Genomic DNA, 21,845 nt, shown 5'->3' with positions numbered 1-21,845 from the left:
TATAATAAGGGAAAGGAATTTTTCATCTACCACTAAAAATGTACGCCACAGAGTTTACATAACGGCATACACTTTGGCCGAATAACTTTTAATGAACATTTCAGTATTCCGATTTCATCGACAAACAGCCCGTGACCTAAGGAGGGACTCTTTCGAATCCCCACGAGTCAATAATGTACAGAAACGGCTCCATTTTTACGTACGGAGCGTTGTTCAGAAACTGATGATACGTCTCTTTTGCGAGCTTCCAAGATTTTGCTGCTGTTGCACTCGCATCCTGATGTCGTTCCATTAAATGGTTTACGCCTCGATGGCCTCGAGGACCAAATTTGTCATTAACTTCTCGAAGACAAACGAAAACTGTTGGTAGCTGTTTTGTGAAAGGTGTTAATAGTTGCAAATTGTGATGGCAAAATCTATTTTCATAGGATTTGAAATCTTTATTTCTTTTGCCATTAATTGGTATGTATTTAATGATACCATACAAAATATTAATGCCACGTAATTCTGTTGTGTCTAGACAAGACAGCCTAGACACAATGAGAGGGAGCCGAAAGGTACGCGCTTAAACTCACGCAGGCTGGCGTGAGGTCTGAAACAGGATACGTAATGAATGCTATAAAGAAAAGTACGTAGCTTCTGGAATAATTAACTTTAATCCACATTTGTAGAACATCGCTCTTGATAATACATCAATAGAATCTCAATATCTATACTGGTAATGGCGCCTTGCTAGGTCGTAGCAAATGTAGCTGAAGGCTATGCTAACTATCGTCTCGGCAAATGAGAGCGTAATTCTCAGTGAACCATGGCTAGCAACGTCGGCTGTACAACTGGGGCGAGTGCTAGTACGTCTCTCTAGACCTGCCGTGTGGTGGCGCTCGGTCTGCAATTACTGACAGTTGGGACACGCGGGTCCGTCGTATACTAGCGGACCGCGGCCGATTTAAAAGCTACCACCTAGCAAGTGTGGTGTCTGGCGGTGACACCACAAATTCCATGACAACAAAACAAAAAAGAACGTAAGACTGGATTTGAATACAGGGTGCAAAATATCGAAACTTTGGTCGCAGCAACTGTGCTACCATCGCACCTGGTTTTACGTCGCGCGAATAGCCTAGCCTGATGAAGTTACGTGGAAACTTTGACCGTCATTTTCTGCGAAGCTATTTGGTGGTGGCGCCTAAGCGAAAATAGCTGTTACTTTATTTTCATCCTTCTGTCACCCAGCCAAGTTTCAGCTATATAAGAGAGATTTTGTATGTTGGGAAGGGTGGCGTGACGGCACTCCTATAGGTAGAGGGCGCTTTTCAGCGCTGTAGGTGATACACAGATCAGGTAAAACTGCAGCAAGCTGGTGTGGTTAGTTATGATAGGGAACTTCTTTTCAATCTGTATTCGACGGGTTACTCTGTAACAAATGGTATATTGTACAACTGTTGCATTAAAACTAACTTCTTAAAAATTTTGGACCTTCGTAAACATAAATTTCAAATTATTTGTAGTTTGAACCAATTGTAATTTAATGTTTTGTAGTAGATATGTAGATGGACAGCTGGCCCGAAAACGATCATGCGGAAATAAAGGAAAGCCATCTGGAGCTGAATTTCAACAGATTTATATTTTTTAGATAGCTTTCAGTTACAGCTCAAACTTTATTTACATCGACTCTATTCTTATCGACAAAGCACAGTCAAACGGAAAAGTCGTTTGCTCTTACGTACAGAAGTCAATATATTACTCGACTGGACAACAGCATCAATAATTCGCGCTTATTTTGAGAAATCTTAGGAAACAACTATTTGTCGTGTTCCTGATTTCGAATCAGTCAATCTAATTTTCATCTTTTTGTAGCATCACATTTCTAACACCTCGATTTTTTAGTTTTCTGGTTTCCCCACAGTTTATGATTCATTTCAAATTGAGGCTAAAGTGTGATAATGGTAATTTCTTTTGACCAGGAATGCACTGTTTGAGTAAGCTAGTATACTTTTTATGTCCTCCTTGCTTCGAAGTTAGCAAAATTGCTTCATTTCTTCTAATTTGTGGTCCGCAATTTTATTGTTAAGTCCGTCGGTAATCTCATTTCTGCTGCTCCTCATTACTTTCGTCTTTCTTCGGCTTTCACTCCCTCCATAGTGGGTACTCATTAGACTGTTTGTACCATTCGCCAAGTCCTGAAATGATTCTTCACTTTCACTAGAAACAGCAACTTCATTAGCGAAACATTATTGGTAACCTTTAACCACGAATTTTAATTCTAGTTTCGAATCTTTTATTTCCGTCATTGCTTTATCGCTGCATAGACTGCTCTATGCTCCTGCCCTACACCCTTTCTAATTCAAGCATTTCGTTCTCGGACTCACGTGCCAGATGTGGCGAAATGCCAGTACGACCCTCCCTCGCATAGTCTCGCACAGTGAGAAAGCCCGCCAAACGATCGGAACGTTGACCGAGAGAGATTTATTGGTATGTCTGCCAGTCGGTGGCTGGCCCCCACGCCAAGTTTTGTCACCTGCTTATGGCCAGCGGGCGGTCTTTACTATTCCTGCAACGTACGTCACGCATGCACTTTGGTGGAGCAACGGCCGGCGACTGCATGGCTGCGTTCAGTATTCACGGCCCGCGACTCACGCATGCAGTTCTCCGACGCAAAGCTCAGCGGCTTAGGCGCGGGGAATCTCTCTCCTTGGCGAGCTGCCTCGTCCAAGAGACACACGAGGAACTTCTCTGCCAGCAAACGTTCGTTCACCCACAGGAGCAGTCGATCAGTAGACCACTCTTCTCAGGTACAAAACTTCTGGTGTACCTGACTAATAAAAGGTCTAATTACAGTACATTACTCCACGTACGTTACCCTTTCATCCCTGCTCAAGCCCGCAGTGCGTTTGCCATTCCAGCCGGTTCATCCGAACTCGGCCACTTCTACCCGCCGATGGAAAACAAAACACACGAATTTGGTAAGTCTTCCTAAAGCTCCTGAGCGGCACGTACGAACTCGGTAACTTCTATCTACTAGTGGTAGACCAACTGCACAAACTAGTCAAACTTTTCCAAATCTGAAGGGAGGAAGAGTGCGACCTTCACCACTATTTATAATGTTAATATACACTACTGGCCACTAAAATTGCTACACCAAGAAGAAATGCAGATGATAAACGGGTACTCATTGGACAAATATATTGTACTAGGACTGACATGTGATTACATTTTCACGCAGTTTGGGTGCATAGATCCTGAGAAATCAGTACCCAGAACAACCACCTCCGGTCGTAATAACGGCCTTGATACGCCTGGGCATCGAGTCAAACAGAGTTTCGATGGCGTGTACAGGTACAGCTGCACATGCAGCTTCAACACGATACCACAGTTCATCAAGAGTAGTAGCTGGCTTATTGTGACGAGCCAGTTGCTCAGCCACCATTGACCAGACGTTTTCAATGGATGAGAGATCTGGAGAATGTGCTGGCCAGGGCAGCAGTCGAACGTTTTCTGTATCCAGAAAGGCCCGTACAGGACCTGCAACATGCGGTTGTGCATTATCCTGCTGAAATGTAGGGTTTCACAGGGATCGAATGAACGGTAGAGCCACGGGGCGTAACACATCTGAAATGTAACGTCCACTGTTCAAAGTGCCGTCAATGCGAACAAGAGGTGACCGAGACGTCTAACCAATGGCACCCCATGATGCTGTAAACAGAACCTGGATTCATTCGAAAAAATGACGTTTTGCCATTCGTGCACCCAGGTTCGTTGTTGAGTACACCATCGCAGGCGCTCCTGTCTGTGATGCAGCGTCAAAGGTAACCGCAGCCACGGTCTCCGAGCTGATAGTACATGCTGTTGCAAACGTCGTCGAACTTTTCGTGCAGATGGTTGTTGTCTTGTAAACGTCCCCATCTGTTGACTCAGGGATCGAGACGTGGCTGCACGATCCGTTACAGCCATGCAGGTAAGATGCCTGTTATCTCGACTGCTAGTGATACGAGGTCGTTGGGGTCCAGCACGGCGTTCCGTATTACCCTCCTGACTCCACCGATTCGATATTCTGCTAGCAGTCATTTGATCTCGACCAACGCGAGCAGCAATATAGCGATACGATAAACCGCAATCGCGATAGGTTGCAATCCGACCTTTATCAAAACCGGAAACGGTACGCATTTCTCCTCCTTACACGAGGCATCACAACAACGTTTCACAAGGCAACGCCGGTCAACAGCTGTTTGTGTATGAGAAATCGGTTGGAAACTTTCCTCTTGTCAGCAAGTTGTAGGTGTCGTCACCGGCGCCAACCTTGTGTGAATGCTCTGAAAAGCTATTCATTTGCATATCACAGCATCTTCTTCCTGTCGGTTAAATTTCGCGTCTGTATGACGTCATCTTCGTGGTGTAGCAACTTTAATGGCCAGTAGCGTAATATTGTACGGTTTCAAGCCGCGGCAAGTGATCGGCTGCTCAAGAGCTATCGGCAGACATCTTCCCTACCATACTCAAGTGGTTGACTGTCGTGTTGACGCCGCTGCTGTGTATGTATAGCTGCACCGTCGCCAATGACGGCACTGCCGCTCAGTCCCGCACTTTATAAGTTTATTGGTTTCGTGGCGCGACCGCGGCAACCGCTTCAACTCCCCAATCACGTACGTTCAAGGCAGACAGCGAAGGAGAAACAGAAAGGGAAATTCAGTCTGCCTTCGCAAGGACTACGTGGGGTAAAACGAAAAACTGCGGAACGTGCCGTGATCAACATGACAGCAAGAAACTTGGACGCGGGTGACATCGCAGCGAAGGGAGTTAACTTTTCTCCTTCACAACTAAGTATCTCGTCCGCAGACATATTAATTGGTACTGAACAATCAGTTCGTATATTTCCCAGTGAAACGGCAGAAGAAATTCGTAGAGAAACGAGCCATATTCCTTTAAAATTCGAGCCGTCAGCACCAAACTTCACCAGTCTGTGATGGCTTCCGTGCTCTCCGCAACTATCCTCTCACTGCCGTCCTGCCACCTGGGAAGGACGATGCTGCCGTCCACGTGGAATGAGACGACTATGAATCGAAAATCCGACAGATGCTGGAAGAAAATACGTAGCAAAAACTGACTTGGAATTTAACATCCACAATAGCGTGGAAAACTTGGCAGCTTTTCAAACGGTCGCCGTTGAAAGAGAGTTTTATTAAGAACCTCCTCCCTCACTCAGCCAGATCACCCTCGTTCTACGGTCTGTCAAAGGTTCATAAGAAGGGTACACTTTTAAGGCCTATAGTGATTACTGTCGGATCGCCGGCCTCTTCATCACATGTTTCAAACGGTGTTCCTTCCCCTGACGAATAAGGCTCTCTGTTCCAAATAGTCCAGTTAAATTTCTGGAAAAAAATCTCGTACCTTGCAAAATGTGGGGTAGGCGATTTTATTTTGGTTCCTATGACTACGAAGATAGGACAACCAAGCTTTGCCAACGAAATTTATGTTGGCTAAATTTTCTGTGGTCAAAATTTCCAGAAAAATCGCAATTCTTCCTGTTCCCAGCGCTTTGACGTCTATTTCCTTTTTTAAAGGAGCACAATATTCTCTGCAGACTTGATTATTACAACTTCTGGCTGCACCCAATAGCAAGGGCGCTGCCGTTCGTCAAAGAATAACTATTTTTCAAACTTTGTGCAAAATGGAAAAATAGCTAGTTTTTGAGCACTTTCATTTCAGTTTCTGTTCTTGTAGTAGAAATGTAGAAGACGTTATGTTATACATTGGGACTGAACATTTCACTTTGCAGCATGTCTAGCATATATTGCATCGCTGACATTACATTCGGTACCTACTAAACGGTCAGATTGCGCGAATTTCCTTTTGTATTCATGTAACACTTAATTGGTCGGTTGGTTGGGTGGGTGGAGAAGGGACCAAACTACGTGGTCATCAGTCACCATCTAAGACTTAACCGATTGCGTATAGGTGCCGTGCATATTTTATCGTTGAATGACGTTTATGATTAGTTATTGGAAAGAACCAGGAAGAGGAAGTGCAGAAGACAAGTGGTTTTGCACTGCATCCTACAAGTTTGGCAGTGATTGTATTGTGCTCACTCGCGCCGATAGGAGATGTGATACAATATCTGATATTTTCGGTCCAGGAAAAATGAAGTTTTGGAAAATTATTAATAAACATGAGCATTTAAACTCAACACTTGGCACTGTCTAGAAATCAACGCTACCCGTCAAGAAATAAAATAACGGGTTATTATCGCACTGTGCAAAATGTCAGTAGTTCCAGAAGCTAGACGACTTGCGGTACGAGCTATTCACCAAGTCTTCCACAAAAATCAAATCGAATCTCACAAGGTTGCCACCCACAAAAGATGCTGCAAAAAAATCATTCGTTACGGAGTTTGCAGCAAATCCAAAGTTGAGTGTGAAACTGAAAACCTACTGAGAAATGAGGCTGGCCTCACAATAACCACGGTCCAAGGCCTGTCGGAACGAGCCAAGATTCAGCACCTGAGTCAGTTCTTCACGTTGTTTGGGGCTCATGTAAGTTGACCTGTGGTCGAGCGAAATCCTGCAGAAAACCAGATTTGAGATGTTCTTCCATTTACAAGAATTGCGGTGAAGTCAACTGTGAAATCGTGCCAGGATTTTTAATGAAAAAGTTAAGAAGAAGTACATTTTGTGGAAATTATAGAGGAAATGGACGTCGAAATCGACGAGCTGGTAGAGACTGACTCACCGCTGGACGAAAAAATCGATCTGGCATCCACTGCATATACTCACCCTGATTCTACTGCTCAATGCATTTCTGGTGACACCAAGCGGCTTGGCCCATCAAAACATCGTAAGTCACTCACATATCCATCTCAAGTCCGCAAAAGGTTGAGTTACACTGTCAGGAGTATTAAGAATCCCGAAGTGATAATAATAAGTGTTAGTAAATTTTAATGGCTTTTTAATTACAATAACATAATGTTTAATATGTACTGCAAGATTTTTGTAAACAAGTATAATTAGCTACCTATTTAGATTTGCCTGTTTCAGCTAATAATACTCCAGTTTTGTGTCGCTGGTTATTTAATATGTACAACAAAATGAGTAAATGATGTACTTTTACAAACGTACATGAGTCAGGGCTGAAAAGCTTCGACAGGTGATGTACGAATCACAAAAAATGGATGCCCAGGAGTCATCCGATTCTACACAGGGTACTTAAACAGCGCAAAACAAACACAAATTTTGTTGACAGAACTTACTTTTTCAATCTTTCCAAGCATATGAACGAGTTAAAAAAAATCTTCCACCCCACCTTTTGCAACGGGTAAATCTACTATTTGACTGGACTATAACACCGGTACCAAGATATGGAAAAATGCTACATCTACCATGAGGAAACATGCATATAGTGTGTGCTATGTGGTTAACCGAGATAATAATAAGAATAAGGCAGAAAAGTGGAAGAAGGCAGGATGTTAATTAGTTGTTGGTTTGTCTAGTTTTATGGATTACTATGTACTGTAGATGAAGAAGGTAATGGAACGTCCTGTAGCAGTAACAAAAACGTTAGAACTAAGGTTACTGGCATTTCACACATTGTCGCTCTCGAAAAAATTGGCATAAACTAAATTGGTATCCTGAGCCCTAAGTTTTGGATTGACTAGTCACAAATGCACGTATATCTTAAATGGTAGAGAATTGTTTGTGAAACTAGTTTCAGTCCGGTACGATGTTTTGTCTTAAGCCCGCTACGAGAACCTGGACTCATTCAGTATCGTAGAACACAGATGTAAACCTCATTTCCGATTCCGGTCACGAACCGTAACACTTTTAGTTCTGCTTCAGTAAATCGGGGTCGCTTCTCTTGGCATGTCAGTGTCTTCTCACCCGTCGTCCAAGCGTTAGCGGCTGGAAAAAGAAATAAGCAGACTTCTCTGCAGAGGCCTGTACGTTCCTTTCACCAAATATGGCGAGTGCGGTGGCAGGGACGGCTGCGTGTGGAACATGGATGTCTCGGCACCGACTGGCACAAGAAGACTGCAAATACCTTCAGCACTCACCGGAAGATTGTTGCTTACACTGAACTATGTTGAAAGACTGTTAGGATCGCTCCTGCATGTCGACGTCCACATTCCGTTCCACATTTATATGTAGTTTTTCTTTCCTGTCGCAACTGTCTTTATTTTCTTTTGGTGTCCAGCAGAATGCTGTTACACCAACTACAGCGAAGACGCCATTGTCGAAGTGAATAGAAGGTCGAAAATTTGTAATACGTGAAAGTAAAGTCGTAAATATGCCATATTAGTAATTACTAACTGGTAGTAGTTTATTTTACAGGATCAGTCTCAGGCGTGTGCCCTCATCGGTGGTATCTGTGGTCTTCAGTCCGAAGACTGGTTTGTTGCAGGTCTCCATGCTACTCCGTCCGGCGCAAGCCTTTTCATCTCCGAGTAACTACTGCAACCTACGTTCTTCTAATCTAAATTCATCTCTTGATCTTCCTCAACGATTTTAACCCGCCCCCCCCCTCCTCCCCACATACACACAAACTTCCCTCCAGTACTAAATTAGGGACCGATGACCTCGTAGTTTGGTCCCTTCCCCCCTCTTTTAAACCAACCAACCAAGTACTAAATTCCAGAATTCTGGAAACATCCCCCAGGCTGTGGCTAAGCCATGTCTCCGCAATATACTTTCTTTCAGGAGTGCTAGTTCTGCAAGGTTCGCAGAAGAGCTTCTGTAAAGTTTGGAAGGTAGGAGACGAGATACTGGCAGAAGCTGTGAGACCGGGCGTGAGTCATGCTTCGGTAGCTCAGATGGTAGAGCACTTGCCCGCGAAAGGCAAAGGTCCCGAGTTCGAGTCTCGGTCGGGCACACAGTTTTAATCTGCCAGGAAGTTTCAAGTACTAAATTGGTTATACCTTGATGTGTCAGAATGTGTCCTACCAACCGATCCCTTCATCTAGTCAGGTTGTGCCACAAATTTCTCTGCTCCCCAATCCCATTCAGTATTTCATCATTCGTTACGTGATCTACCCGTATAACCTTCGGCATTCTTCTGCAGCACCACATTCCAAAAGCTTCTATTCTCTTCTTGTCTAAACTGTTTGTCGTTCATGTTTCACTTCCACTCATGGCTACACTCCATACAAATATTTTCAGAAAATACTTCGTGACGCTTAAATCTATACTCTTCTTCAGGAACGCTTTCCTTGCCATTGTCAGTCTAAATTTTATATCCTCTCTAATCGACCATCATCAGTTATTTTGATCCCCAAATAGCAAAACTCATCTACTACTTTAACTGCCTCATTTCCTAATCTAATTCCCTCAGTATCAACTGATCTAATTCAACTACATTCCATTATCCTTGCTTTGCTTTTGTCGATATTCATCTTATATCCTCCTTTCAAGACACTGTGCATTCCGTTCAGCTGCTCTTCCAAGTTCTTTACTGTCTCTGACAGAATTCCAGTGTCATCGGCAAACCTCAAAGTTTTTATTTCTTCTCCCTGGGCTTTAATTTCTACTCCGAATTTTTTTGTTTTCATTACTGCTTGCTCAATATACAGACTGAGTAACATCGGGTATGCGTTGCAACCCTGTTTCACTCATTTGTCAATCACTGCTTTCCATTCGTGCCCCTCGACTCTTATAACTGACCTATGGTTTCTGTATAAATTGTAAATAGTCCTTCGTGCCCTGTATTTTACGCCTGTCACCTTTAGAATTTGAAAGAGAATATTCCTGCCAACATTGTCAAAGGTTATTTCTAAATGAACAAATGCTATAAACCTTGGTTTGCCCTTTGTTAGCCCCTTTCCTATAAGAAGTAGTAGGGTCACTATTGCCGCGCGTGTTTCTTCATTTCGCAGCAATCCAAAGAGACCAACCCCGAGAGAGGATTCTAACAGTTTTTCCATTCTTCTGTAAAGAATTCCTGTAACTTTTTTGCAACCGCGAATTATTAAACTGATAGTTCAGTAATTTTCACACCTGTCAGCAACTCCTTTCTTTTGAATAGGAATTATTATATTCTTCTTGAAGTCTGAGGGTATTTCACACAACTCATACGTCTTGCTCACCGGATGGAAGAGTTTATCAGTAATTTTAACGGAATGTTGTCTACTCCAAGGACCTTGTTCCAATTTAGATCCTTCAGTGCCCTATCAAATTCTTCACGCAGTATCGTATCTCCCATCTCATCTTTATCTACGTCCTCTTTCATTTCTATAATATTGCCCTCAAGTATATCTTCCTTGTATAGACGCTCGATATACTCCTTTCAACTTTCAGCTTTCCCTTCTTTGACTGGGACTGATTTCTATCTGAGTTCTTGGTATTCATACACTTGGTTCTCTTTCCTCCAAGCGTCTGTTTAATTTTCCTGTAGTCAGCATCTGCATTATCCCTAGTGATACAGGCTTCTAAATCCTTACTTTTGCACTCCAGCGATTCCCGTTTATCCATTTTGCACTTCCTGCCGATCTCGTTTTTGAGACGATTATATTCCCTTTCGCCTGCTTCATTTATTGAATTTTTATATTTTATCCTTTCATCAATTAAACTCAATATCTCTTCTGTTACCCAAGAATTTCTAATTACCCTCTTCTTTTTACCCACTAAATCCACTGCTGCCGTCACTGTTTCATCCCTCAAAGCTATCCATTCTTCTTCTAATGTATTCCTTTCCCCTGTTCTTGTAAATCGTTTCCTAATGCTTCCTCTGAAATTCTATACAACCCGCCTGGGTCTTTCAGTTTATCCAGGTCCCATGTCCTTAAATTCCTATCTTTCTGCCATTTCTTCAGTTTTAACCTACAGTTCATAACCAATAAATTGTGGCCAGAGTCAACATTTACGCCTGGAAATGTCTTACAGTTTAAAATGTTCCAAAATATCTGTCTTTCCATTATATAATCAGTCTGAAGCTTTTCATTGTCTTCAGATATCTTTCACGTATTCAGCCTTCTTTCATGATTCTTAAACCAAGTGTTAGCGATGATCCTATTATGTTCTCTGCAGAATTCTAGCAGGCGGCTTTCTCTTTCATTCCTTCCCCCAGTCCATTTCACCTACTATTTTTCCTTCTCTTGCTTTTGCTGCTATCGAATTTCAGTTCCCCATGACTATGAAATTTTCGTCTGCCTTCAATATCGGAATGAGCCAACGGACGTGCTACAGTGGTAACACCGGTTCCCGTCAGATCACCGAAGTTAAGCGCTCTCGGGCTGGGCTAACAGTTGTATGGGTGACCATTCGGTCTGCCTAGCGCTGTTGGCAAGCGTGGTGCACTCAGCCCTTGTGAGCCAAACTGAGGAGCTACTTGATTGAGAAGTATCGGCTCCGGTCTCGTAAACTGACATACGGCAAGGAGAGCGGTGTGCCGGCTACATGCCCCTCCATATTCGCATCCAGTGACGCCTGTGAGCTGAAGATGATTCGGCAGTCGGTCGGTACCGTTGGATGTTCGTGGCCTGTTCGGGCGGAGTTTAATTTTTTTTATAAATACGAGGGCAGTTCAATAAGTAATGCAACACATTTTTTTTCTCGGCCAATTTTGGTTGAAAAAACCGGAAACTTCTTGTGGAATATTTTCAAACATTCCCGCTTCGTCTCGTATAGTTTCATTGACTTCCGACAGGTGGCAGCGCTGTACGGAGCTGTTAAAATGGCGTCTGTAACGGATGTGCGTTGCAAACAGCGGGCAGTGATCGAGTTTCTTTTGGCGGAAAACCAGGGCATCTCAGATATTCATAGGCGCTTGCAGAATGTCTACGGTGATCTGGCAGTGGACAAAAGCACGGTGAGTCGTTGGGCAAAGCGTGTGTCATCATCGCCTCAAGGTCAAGCAAGACTGTCTGATCTCCCGCGTGCGGGCCGGCCGTGCACAGCTGTGACTCCTGCAATGGCGGAGCGTGCGAACACACTCGTTCGAGATGATCGACGGATCACCATCAAACAACTCAGTGCTCAACTTGACATCTCTGTTGGTAGTGCTGTCACAATTGTTCACCAGTTGGGATATTCAAAGGTTTGTTCCCGCTGGGTCCCTCGTTGTCTAACCGAACACCATAAAGAGCAAAGGAGAACCATCTGTGCGGAATTGCTTGCTCGTCATGTGACTGAGGGTGACAATTTCTTGTCAAAGATTGTTACAGGCGATGAAACATGGGTTCATCACTTCGAACCTGAAACAAAACGGCAATCAATGGAGTGGCGCCACACCCACTCCCCTACCAAGAAAAAGTTTAAAGCCATACCCTCAGCTGGTAAAGTCATGGTTACAGTCTTCTGGGACGCTGAAGGGGTTATTCTGTTCGATGTCCTTCCCCATGGTCAAACGATCAACTCTGAAGTGTATTGTGCTACTCTTCAGAAATTGAAGAAACGACTTCAGCGTGTTCGTAGGTACAAAAATCTGAACGAACTTCTCCTTATTCATGACAACGCAAGACCTCACACAAGTCTTCGCACCCGAGAGGAGCTCACAAAACTTCAGTGGACTGTTCTTCCTCATGCACCCTACAGCCCCAATCTCGCACCGTCGGATTTCCATATGTTTGGCCCAATGAAGGACGCAATCCGTGGGAGGCACTACGCGGATGATAAAGAAGTTATTGATGCAGTACGACTTTGGCTCCGACATCGACCAGTGGAATGGTACCGTGCAGGCATACAGGCCCTCATTTCAAGGTGGCGTAAGGCCGTAGCATTGAATGGAGATTACGTTGAAAAATAGTGTTGTGTAGCTAAAAGATTGGGGAATAACCTGGTGTATTTCAATGCTGAATAAAACAACCCCTGTTTCAGAAAAAAAATGTGTTGCATTACTTATTGAACTGCCCTCGTATATGAATAATTTCTTTTGCATCATCATACAGTTCGTCAATCTCTCTATCATCTGCAGAGCTAGTCGGCAAATGAACTTGTATTACTGTGGTGGGTGTGGGCTTCGAGTCTATCTTGGCTACAATAATGGGTTCGTTATGCTGTTCACAGTAGCTTATCCGCATTTTCATTTTCTTATTCGTTAATAAACTAGTCTTGCATAAGCCTTATCTGATTTTGTGTTTGTACCCCTGTAGTCATCTGACCATAAGTCATGTCCTACTACCACCAAGCTTCACTAACTCCCACACTATGTAACTTTAACGTATCCATATCCCTTTTAAAATTTTCTAACCTACCTGCCCGATGAAGGGATCTGACATTCCATGCTGCGATTCGTAGAACGTCAGTTTTGTTTCTCCTGATAACGACATCCTCCTGAGCTGTCCCTGCCAGGAGTTCCGAATGGAGGACTGTATTACCCCCTGAATATTTTACCCGAGAGGATGCCATCATCACTATACCACACAGTAGAGCTACATGCCCTTGCGAAAAATTACGACTCCAGTTTCCCATTGTTTTCAGCCATTCGCAGTACCAGCACAGCAAGGCCGTTTTGGTTAATGTTACAAGGCCAAATCAGTTAGCCATTCGGGCTGTAGCCCCTGTCCTATTGAAAAGGCTGCTGCCCCTCTTCAGCAAGCACGTGTTTGTCTGGGCTCTCAACAGATACCCCTCCGTTGTCGCTGCACCTACGATAGGGGTATCAGTATCGCTGAGGCACGCAAGCCTCACCATCAACGGCAAGGTCCACGGTTCATGGGGGATGGGAGGACGAGAAAAGACATAATGCTTATAATATCAGTACGTTACTTATAACACATGTAGACGTAAAATTAGAAGGAAGGTCAGCGTTGGCCGTAATTTTGATGATTTATTAACAGCAAAATCGATTGTCGATGACATAATGATCATCAGTGCTGGAAGTTAAAATTTTTCACATAGCGATCAGTGAATAAGAAACAAAAGACCACAAGTACACCTAAGTATATACCGACTGTTGGTAAGAACATACCTTTAGCGTACAAATTAAAGCTCGTAGGCACTGGTGTCTAGTTATTAGCAGTAACAGAAGCTATGAAACGATTACAATAGCTGAAGGCGCTCTTTACATTCACCTATACAGCAGACATGGGTGTGAAAGGGGCTTGGAAGGCCCTCTATGTGACATGTGTCACGTGAAGACTTAACATTACTTTATTTGGCAAGAGATTACCACAAAATACGAAATGTGCACTTGCAAATCATTAGCTGAATATTTCAAATTTAAAATTGTACATTATTAACGCATAGCAAAAAGGAAGGGGGAAAGGCACATCTTGCCATCATACATTGGCGTTTTATTTTTCAAAACAACTTAAAAAAACATGCAAGAATAAAAATCAACAGTGTAAGTAGGCTATTTATGTTTTCTTTATGTAAGTAGGCTGTTTATGTTTTCTTTATGTAAGTAGGCTGTTTATGTTTTCTTACTGGCAACGTTACGTAGCGCTTTATATGAAAATCACTGGCTGTGCTGTGTGCAGTCTGTGGCTAGTTTGCATTGTTGTCTGCCATTGTAGTGTTGGGCAGCGGCAGCTGGATGTGAACAGCGCGTAGCGTTGCGCAGTTGGAGGTGAGCTGCCAGCAGTGGTGGATGTGGGGAGAGAAATGGCGGAGTTTTGAAATTTGTAAAAATGGATGTCATGAACTGCTGTATATATTATGACTTTTGATGGCTATTAAGGTAAATACATTGTTTGTTCTCTATTAAAATCTTTCATTTGCTAACTATGCCTACTAGTAGTTAGTGCCTTCCGTAGTTTGAATCTTTTATTTAGCTGGCAGTAGTGGCGCTCGCTGTTTTGCTGTAGCTTGAGTAACGAAGATTTTTGTGAGGTAAGTGATTTGTGAAAGGTATAGGTTAATGTTAGTCAGGGCCATTCTTTTGTAGGGATTTTTGAAAGTCAGATTGCGTTGCGCTAAAAATATTGTATGTCAGTTTAAGCACAGTTTTGTACAATTTTTCTAAGGGGACGTTTCAACAGGTAAAATTATAAGGTGTCACATTACAGGACTAGTAAAAAAGAAAGAAAAAAAGAAAAAATATACAAATAACATGACATCAAATATAACAGAATTTGTTATAGCACAGAAACCTCTATCTGGCATGGGAAGTCAGAGGTGCAAAGTTCTTAATTTACGTGAAATATTACGTTGAAACGAGGAAGTATATTACATAAATAGTGGTGACTGTACAATGTATGTCAGGATTTAACAGGTGAAAATGTCATGAAACACATTATGTTTTATAAAAATTTTGTAGGGTGCAGACAAAAAATTTTTTATCGTATTTAACGACGTGATGATACACACATCTCATTCCTCACGTTGGGGCATGTTAACACGTTATAACTATTTGTGAGCATTAATTACAAGAAATCATCGTAATTATGAAAAGTAGAATGATATAAAACCATGTTGTGGATGTAGAGATCGTTTAGCGTATCATGAGTTAGAACTACTGTTACAAATTGCAAAGAATTAGTGATATGTTGGCTCGAGACACAAGTGTACGAAATACGCTAGCCTAGTAGAAACCTCCCCTACCACACCTATTATTTAGAGAAAAAATTTCCTTATATGATACAACCAGAACTTGGGTGTAAGGAAACAGAGTTCTCTTTAAAGTATAAAAGCTTTGTCCCAAAAACATACATCGCATTCTGGTTATACACTTTTGCACCAGCACTGCGTCAGAACTCATCATACATATATTTACAGTTGATACAACAGAAATGAAAACTGTCAAGCAAACGGTTTTGGATATTCATATGAAGGAGATAGTTTTATTACATGTCTTATAGCAGCAGTGGGACCCCTTATAACATAAAAGCTGATTTTGAAAATACCTATATATCCAAAGTAGGCCATAACAGTTGATGTAAAATGCCAGTAGTAATATACATAGTACATCCAGAAAAAACGTCATAACTTAGGAAAGGTAACAGTACAAATGTTACATAGAGGGCGTTCCAAGCCCCTGTCTCACCGAGCTCTGCTGTATAGGTGAATGTAAACAGCGGCTTCCGTTACTGTGATTGTTTCCGCTACCTCGGAGATGCTGTGCCCCATTGCTCGTGCGCTGACTGTAAACACCAAGTTCAAACTCATTGAAATGTTGATAACCTGCCATTGTAGCAACAGTAAACGATCCAACAACTGCAGCAGACACTTGTTGTCTTATATAGGCGTTGCCGACCGCGGCGGCGTATTCTGCCTGTTTACATATCTCTGTACTTGAATACGAATGGCTATACCAGTTTCTTTGGCGATTCAGTGTAAATGAGGGCCAAAGAAACGGTTTAATAATTGTAAGTGATTCCCTGACAAGAACATACCATAGAGTAGCAACTTATCTTTAACTCTAGTAACAAAGATCTCTATTCAAGAAAAGAGAACATGAGAAACAAAGAGTGCGACAACTTTAATCGAGTAGCTAATTACAATTACAATCAGAGGCTCAGCGACCAACACAGCCAATAACCATCAGGCCACCAAGCTGTCTGTTGGCGTATATTACAGCAAGGCAAGAAGGAACGAGCTTACCTCTACGGAATTGGAACTAAACCAATTCTCAAGCGCATTAGCTGCTTAGAAAACACTTTGTGCAAGGAAAACTATAACAAAACTTGCATACGTTTTAGAGATACAAGATTTAAATCGACTCCCCCAGAAATAAAAAAAGGCAACTGCTAAAATAACCAGCAGCAGAAAATACAACTAGTAAATTTAATTGATTTTAGAGTCAGGTGTTCATATGGCCAATTGAGCATTTCAGTTCAGTCAGAATTTCTGATCCAGTTGCACGACAGAATTGTGTAAAGACTACTAAATGACTAAATTTCAACCAACAATACTCTTATTAAAAGAGGGTGGCCACCAACATTTAATTAAAACAGGGCAATCCTCAAAGTGGCCACCAATACAAAATGGTTCAAATGGCTCTGAGCACTATGGGACTTAACATCTGAGATTATCAGTCCCCTAGACTTAGAACTACTTAAACCTAACTAACCTAAGGACATCCCATACATCCATGCCCAAGGCAGGATTCGAACCTGCGACCGTAGCAACAGCGCGGTTCCAGACTGAAGCGCCTAGAACCGCTCGGCCACAGCGGCTGGCTAGCCACCAATACAATAACAGGATAAATAATATTAGTTAAATATCACCCTTCGGTCACTGTAACTGGACTAAGCGACCAAATTACGCACGCAATAAATAACGCAGAAACCACTTTTATAAAGGCACTGAAAGGAACAAATACACAATTAACAAAAATTACCAATAAATTAGAAAATGGTTCAGTTAACAATCACATTAAATTCAGCCCTGCAGGAATCCACCAAGACCAGGCAAACGCAGAAACTCTGTTAGTACGACCACGGTGCATGAAAGGTGCAAAAAAGGGCGAAGGTAAGTTGAATATTATCAGGGCAGCATTAAATATTGACTAGCACACAGCACTGAATCGCCTGAATCACAAATCAACAGACGCCAAGACGAATGGAATTCATACAAGAGGACGTCGTCTCCCCAAAAATTGCAGCAGGAGAGAAACGCTAAACCGTGACCGAAACAAGCACCCGAGAAATACAGGGCTATTACAAATGATTGAAGCGATTTCATAAATTCACTGTAGCTCCATTCATTGACATATGGTCACGACACACTACAGCTACGTAGAAAAACTCATAAAGTTTTGTTCGGCTGGAGCCGCACTTCAGGTTTCTGCCGTCAGAGCGCTCGAGAGCGCAGTGAGACAAAATGGCGACAGGAGCCGAGAAAGCGTATGTCGTGCTTGAAATGCACTCACATCAGTCAGTCATAACAGTGCAACGACACTTCAGGACGACGTTCAACAAAGATCCACCAACTGCTAACTCCATTCGGCGATGGTATGTGCAGTTTAAAGCTTCTGGATGCCTCTGTAAGGGGAAATCAACGGGTCGGCCTGCAGTGAGCGAAGAAACGGTTGAACGCGTGCGGGCAAGTTTCACGCGTAGCCCGCGGAAAATTGGCTCATGCCACAACTGGAGACCGACAGCGCCGACTTCATCTTTCAACAGGATGGTGCTCCACCGCACTTCCATCATGATGTTCGGCATTTCTTGAACAGGAGATCGGAAAACCGATGGATCGGTCGTGGTGGAGATCATGATCAGCAATTCATGTCATGGCCTCCACGCTCTCCCGACTTAACCCCATGCGATTTCTTTCTGTGGGGTAATGTGAAAGATTCAGTGTCTAAACCTCCTCTACTAAGAAACGTGCCAGAACTGCGAGCTCGCATCAACGATGCTTTCGAACTCATTGATGGGGACATGCTGCGCCGAGTGTGGGAGGAACTTGATTATCGGTTTGATGTCTGCCGAATCACTAAAGGGGCACATATCGAACATTTGCGAATGCCTAAAAAAACTTTTTGAGTTTTTGTATGTGTGTGCAAAGCATTGTGAAAATATCTCTAATAATAAAGTTATTGTAGAGCTGTGAAATCGCTTGAATCATTTGTAATAACCCTGTATAGCTGCCGCCAGTTAGTCCGGGCCGCTGGTCGACTTGGTCCGCCGTACCCAGCTGTTCGCTTGCCCTCGTCGTGCTGGCTCCCTCCGCGTTCCACCACCACCACCGCCACCACCGCCACCGCCGCCGCCTCCTCCTCGATGGACCGCCAGAGATGTTTGCTTCACGAGGAGAATCGATACACAGAAAGAAATGTGGCGCCATAGACACACACAGCTACAGAAGGTAGGGAAAATCGACAAGGAGCTGCCGCCAAGGGTCACCTGGTGCATTGTGTAATGCAAGGGCGCCTATACCCGTGGGAGAGACAGCTGACACTGCTAGCTCTCAGAGAAGGAAAAAGATAGTGTAGTTAAGTCATTTTCATTCAAGAAAAATATTTGAAAGTCGGTATGTCGCAGGTTTTTAACTGTGTCGGGCCTGGAACTTTCTATGGCTACTTAAAAGCTAAGATTCCTCTTCCAAAATATTAAAGATATTCCATTTCGTCTTCCAAAACGTTAAAGACACTCCATACCCCAGGTCAAGCCTCCCCTCCCCCCCCCCCACCCTTTCTACAAACCATCGTATGGGCGCCCTTGGTGTGATAGCGCCGGCGTGTCGCAGTTGCCGCATGAGTCTGTGGACCCACTTGTCGGACAATCGTTTCTTTTTCTGCCTGTTTCCAGGGTCCGACATAGTGTTTCTGTTCGAGTGGGGGCGTGTTTGGGAAGACGTGTGTTTCTGTATGTAATGTTGCGGTATTTGTGGCGCCGCTCCCACCTGTAAGAAGTTCGACGAGCTCTTGGCAGGCAGCGAGCGAGGCGCTGCTGCCGGCGAGCGGGATGGTGAGGGAGATATCGGGAGATGATCCGACACTTGGGTATGGAGAACGACAATTTTGTTTCTTTCGGAAGGCGCAGGAAATTGTGTTGCCCTGCAGAAGTGGGTCGCCTCATTCCGAGTGGCGCAAGCGGGCACGGAAAGAAGGGAGTGGCCAACAGAAAGTGGGGTTATACCACCACCACCTAGAGACATCAAAAATTTCACTTAAACATATGTTGCTAATTCTTTTATCTGCAGAGTATTGTCAATCAGGCTTGTTAAGTTCTTTGCAACTCTTGTGAGAAAGTCAACAACTGCAATCCGCTCATTACACGCTCAAAATCTGCCGTATTTTTACAGGAAAGAAAATTTACATCACAGTAACAAAGCATGATTATTTTTGTTTCTGGAACAGGTGAGTTAAAAGTGATTGTTTGTTTGGAGAATGTACTCAGCTTTCCTGAGTAATTTCTATAAACAGCTACACAATATCTGATTTAGGATACTGAAGGGAGAGGAATTTAATATTATGCACAGTATTAGTGACGAATTTTTCAAGTGAGTGCAAATAATAGTCGTCTGGTCCAGAAAGACAGTAGTTTATCACAGTGTATTTTTGACAAATGTACCCTGTTTTATCATGTATATCGCAAAATTAATGCACAAGGCCAATCCTCTCATCTGTCAAATAGCAAAGCTAGCGTCTCTTATCTTACTCCTGAGATGCCTTCCTCTTCATCTATCTCTATTAGCCACGCAATCTTCTTTTCTTTTATATTTCCTTAATTATGTTTCATCATGTCTCTCTATTCTTCTCCTCCCTTCACCATGAGTCTCCCTCATACTCCCTGCTGCCAGCACTCCTATCTAAAATCTGTCTCTTCAATAATGTCTAATTATAACAGTACTTATCATCTACGAATACAAACTCTATATGTATGTATTTTTCCAGGTGTACCTTTCTAATTGTTTATTTCACTTTTTGTACTAGATGTAGTTTAACATGCCTACTAAAACATATGAATGTAAAATAAGTAGAATGCCTGGTTAGATGTAAGAGAGGGCCTGATGGCCCTAAGCTTGCCAGGTTAAATAAATAAATAAATAAATATTATTTACATCCCACACTCGTACGTTTTACTGGCTATTGATAAGTCTTAAGCAATTACATTATCGTTAAAAAATAAAAGAATTATAGACTATAGCTTCTGCTATATCGCGATAGATAAAGTTATGTATTTTAACCGCACGGCAAAGTACTCTCGACTTTGCGTGGTATCATTTACCAAAATCTCGTTTCGTTATCTCCAGCGGTTTACGAGATCTGAGAGGCGTCGTGAATATTTCATTCCCGCGCGCCGGCGATCGGAAGTGAACTTGCTGCAGATGCTCAATTTTTTAGAGAGTGGAAGCAGATATTCACCCAAAGTTTTATGATGATGATGATGATGATGTTTGGTTTGTGGGGCGCTCAACTGCGTCGTTATCAGCGCCCGTACAATTTCCCAACCTTTGCTCAGTCCAATTTCGCCACTTTCCTGGATGATGATGAAATGATGAGGACAACACAAACACCCAGTCATCTCGAGGCAGGTGAAAATCCCTGACCCCGCCCCAAAGTTTTACGAAAATTTCAAAACCTCATCGGTATTTCATACTCAGCAATAGAATGTATAATATACACCAAACACAAAGTCATAGCGACCCCTATTCCTGATGGCAACGTTCTCAAATTTGATACTCATATGTGAAATACCACAATACTTATGACCATTATCGAAATGATTGGCACTTCATCATGAAGCTGCCATATAAAGCTACAAGTGCTTCAGAAATCAATTATTTTTTACGGAACAGGTTCTGTAAAACCGTTTGACAAAGATTTGCAGGCCGTGCGTCTCGATTCTTTAAGCGCAGCGCCCTGGCCCGCTTTGTGTGACGTCACAAGAGCACGCCGCGGCCTTCTCTATAGGTGGTGGTTGTTATACCTGGCACGCACGTACCCTACCTACAACCGAACGGGAGAGCCCGCTGGGGAGTGTGCAACCGAAGTAGCGGGAATTGTGCGTCAGAGACCCTTTTCCACTGAGTGCAAGCGAGCATTAGTGGATTTGCACGACACCATTGCTCTGATGGACTCCTCAAGAGCCGTCGACGATTCGCAGTTTCTCCAGCCGCTACTGCTGCTGCTTCGTCCGGTGGTCCTGTTTTCGCTGCTGCTTCGTGTTCGCTGCTCCTGCCGCTTCGGTTCGGCGTTGCTGCTGCCCACCGCTGGTTGCTCAGCCAGCCGTATTCTCGAATCGGCTACTGTGGAGCGGCACATGTGGCAAAGCATGCAGCTAACCGTTAAAGTGACAAGTGTATACACTGCCCCACTAGCACCCGAGTGCAAATAGATGTAAATACAAACATTAATCTTGAATGGTTAGTCGAATTTGTCATTAATGCGACAAATCGCAATTTAATGAAATTTCGATGATGTAACGAACTAACGTGGTCGCCATTCCTAAAGCGAATGTCATTCCTGAAATCAATAGGATTTATGTTTTGTCTAATAATCAGCAACGTGGGAATCAACATGTCGGTCATTACTTCCACAGGAGC

The sequence above is a fragment of the Schistocerca cancellata genome, chromosome 9, assembly GCF_023864275.1.
Source record: "Schistocerca cancellata isolate TAMUIC-IGC-003103 chromosome 9, iqSchCanc2.1, whole genome shotgun sequence".
In the NCBI taxonomy this organism is placed as follows: Eukaryota; Metazoa; Arthropoda; class Insecta; order Orthoptera; family Acrididae; genus Schistocerca; species Schistocerca cancellata.
Note: the sequence above shows the minus strand (reverse complement) of the source record.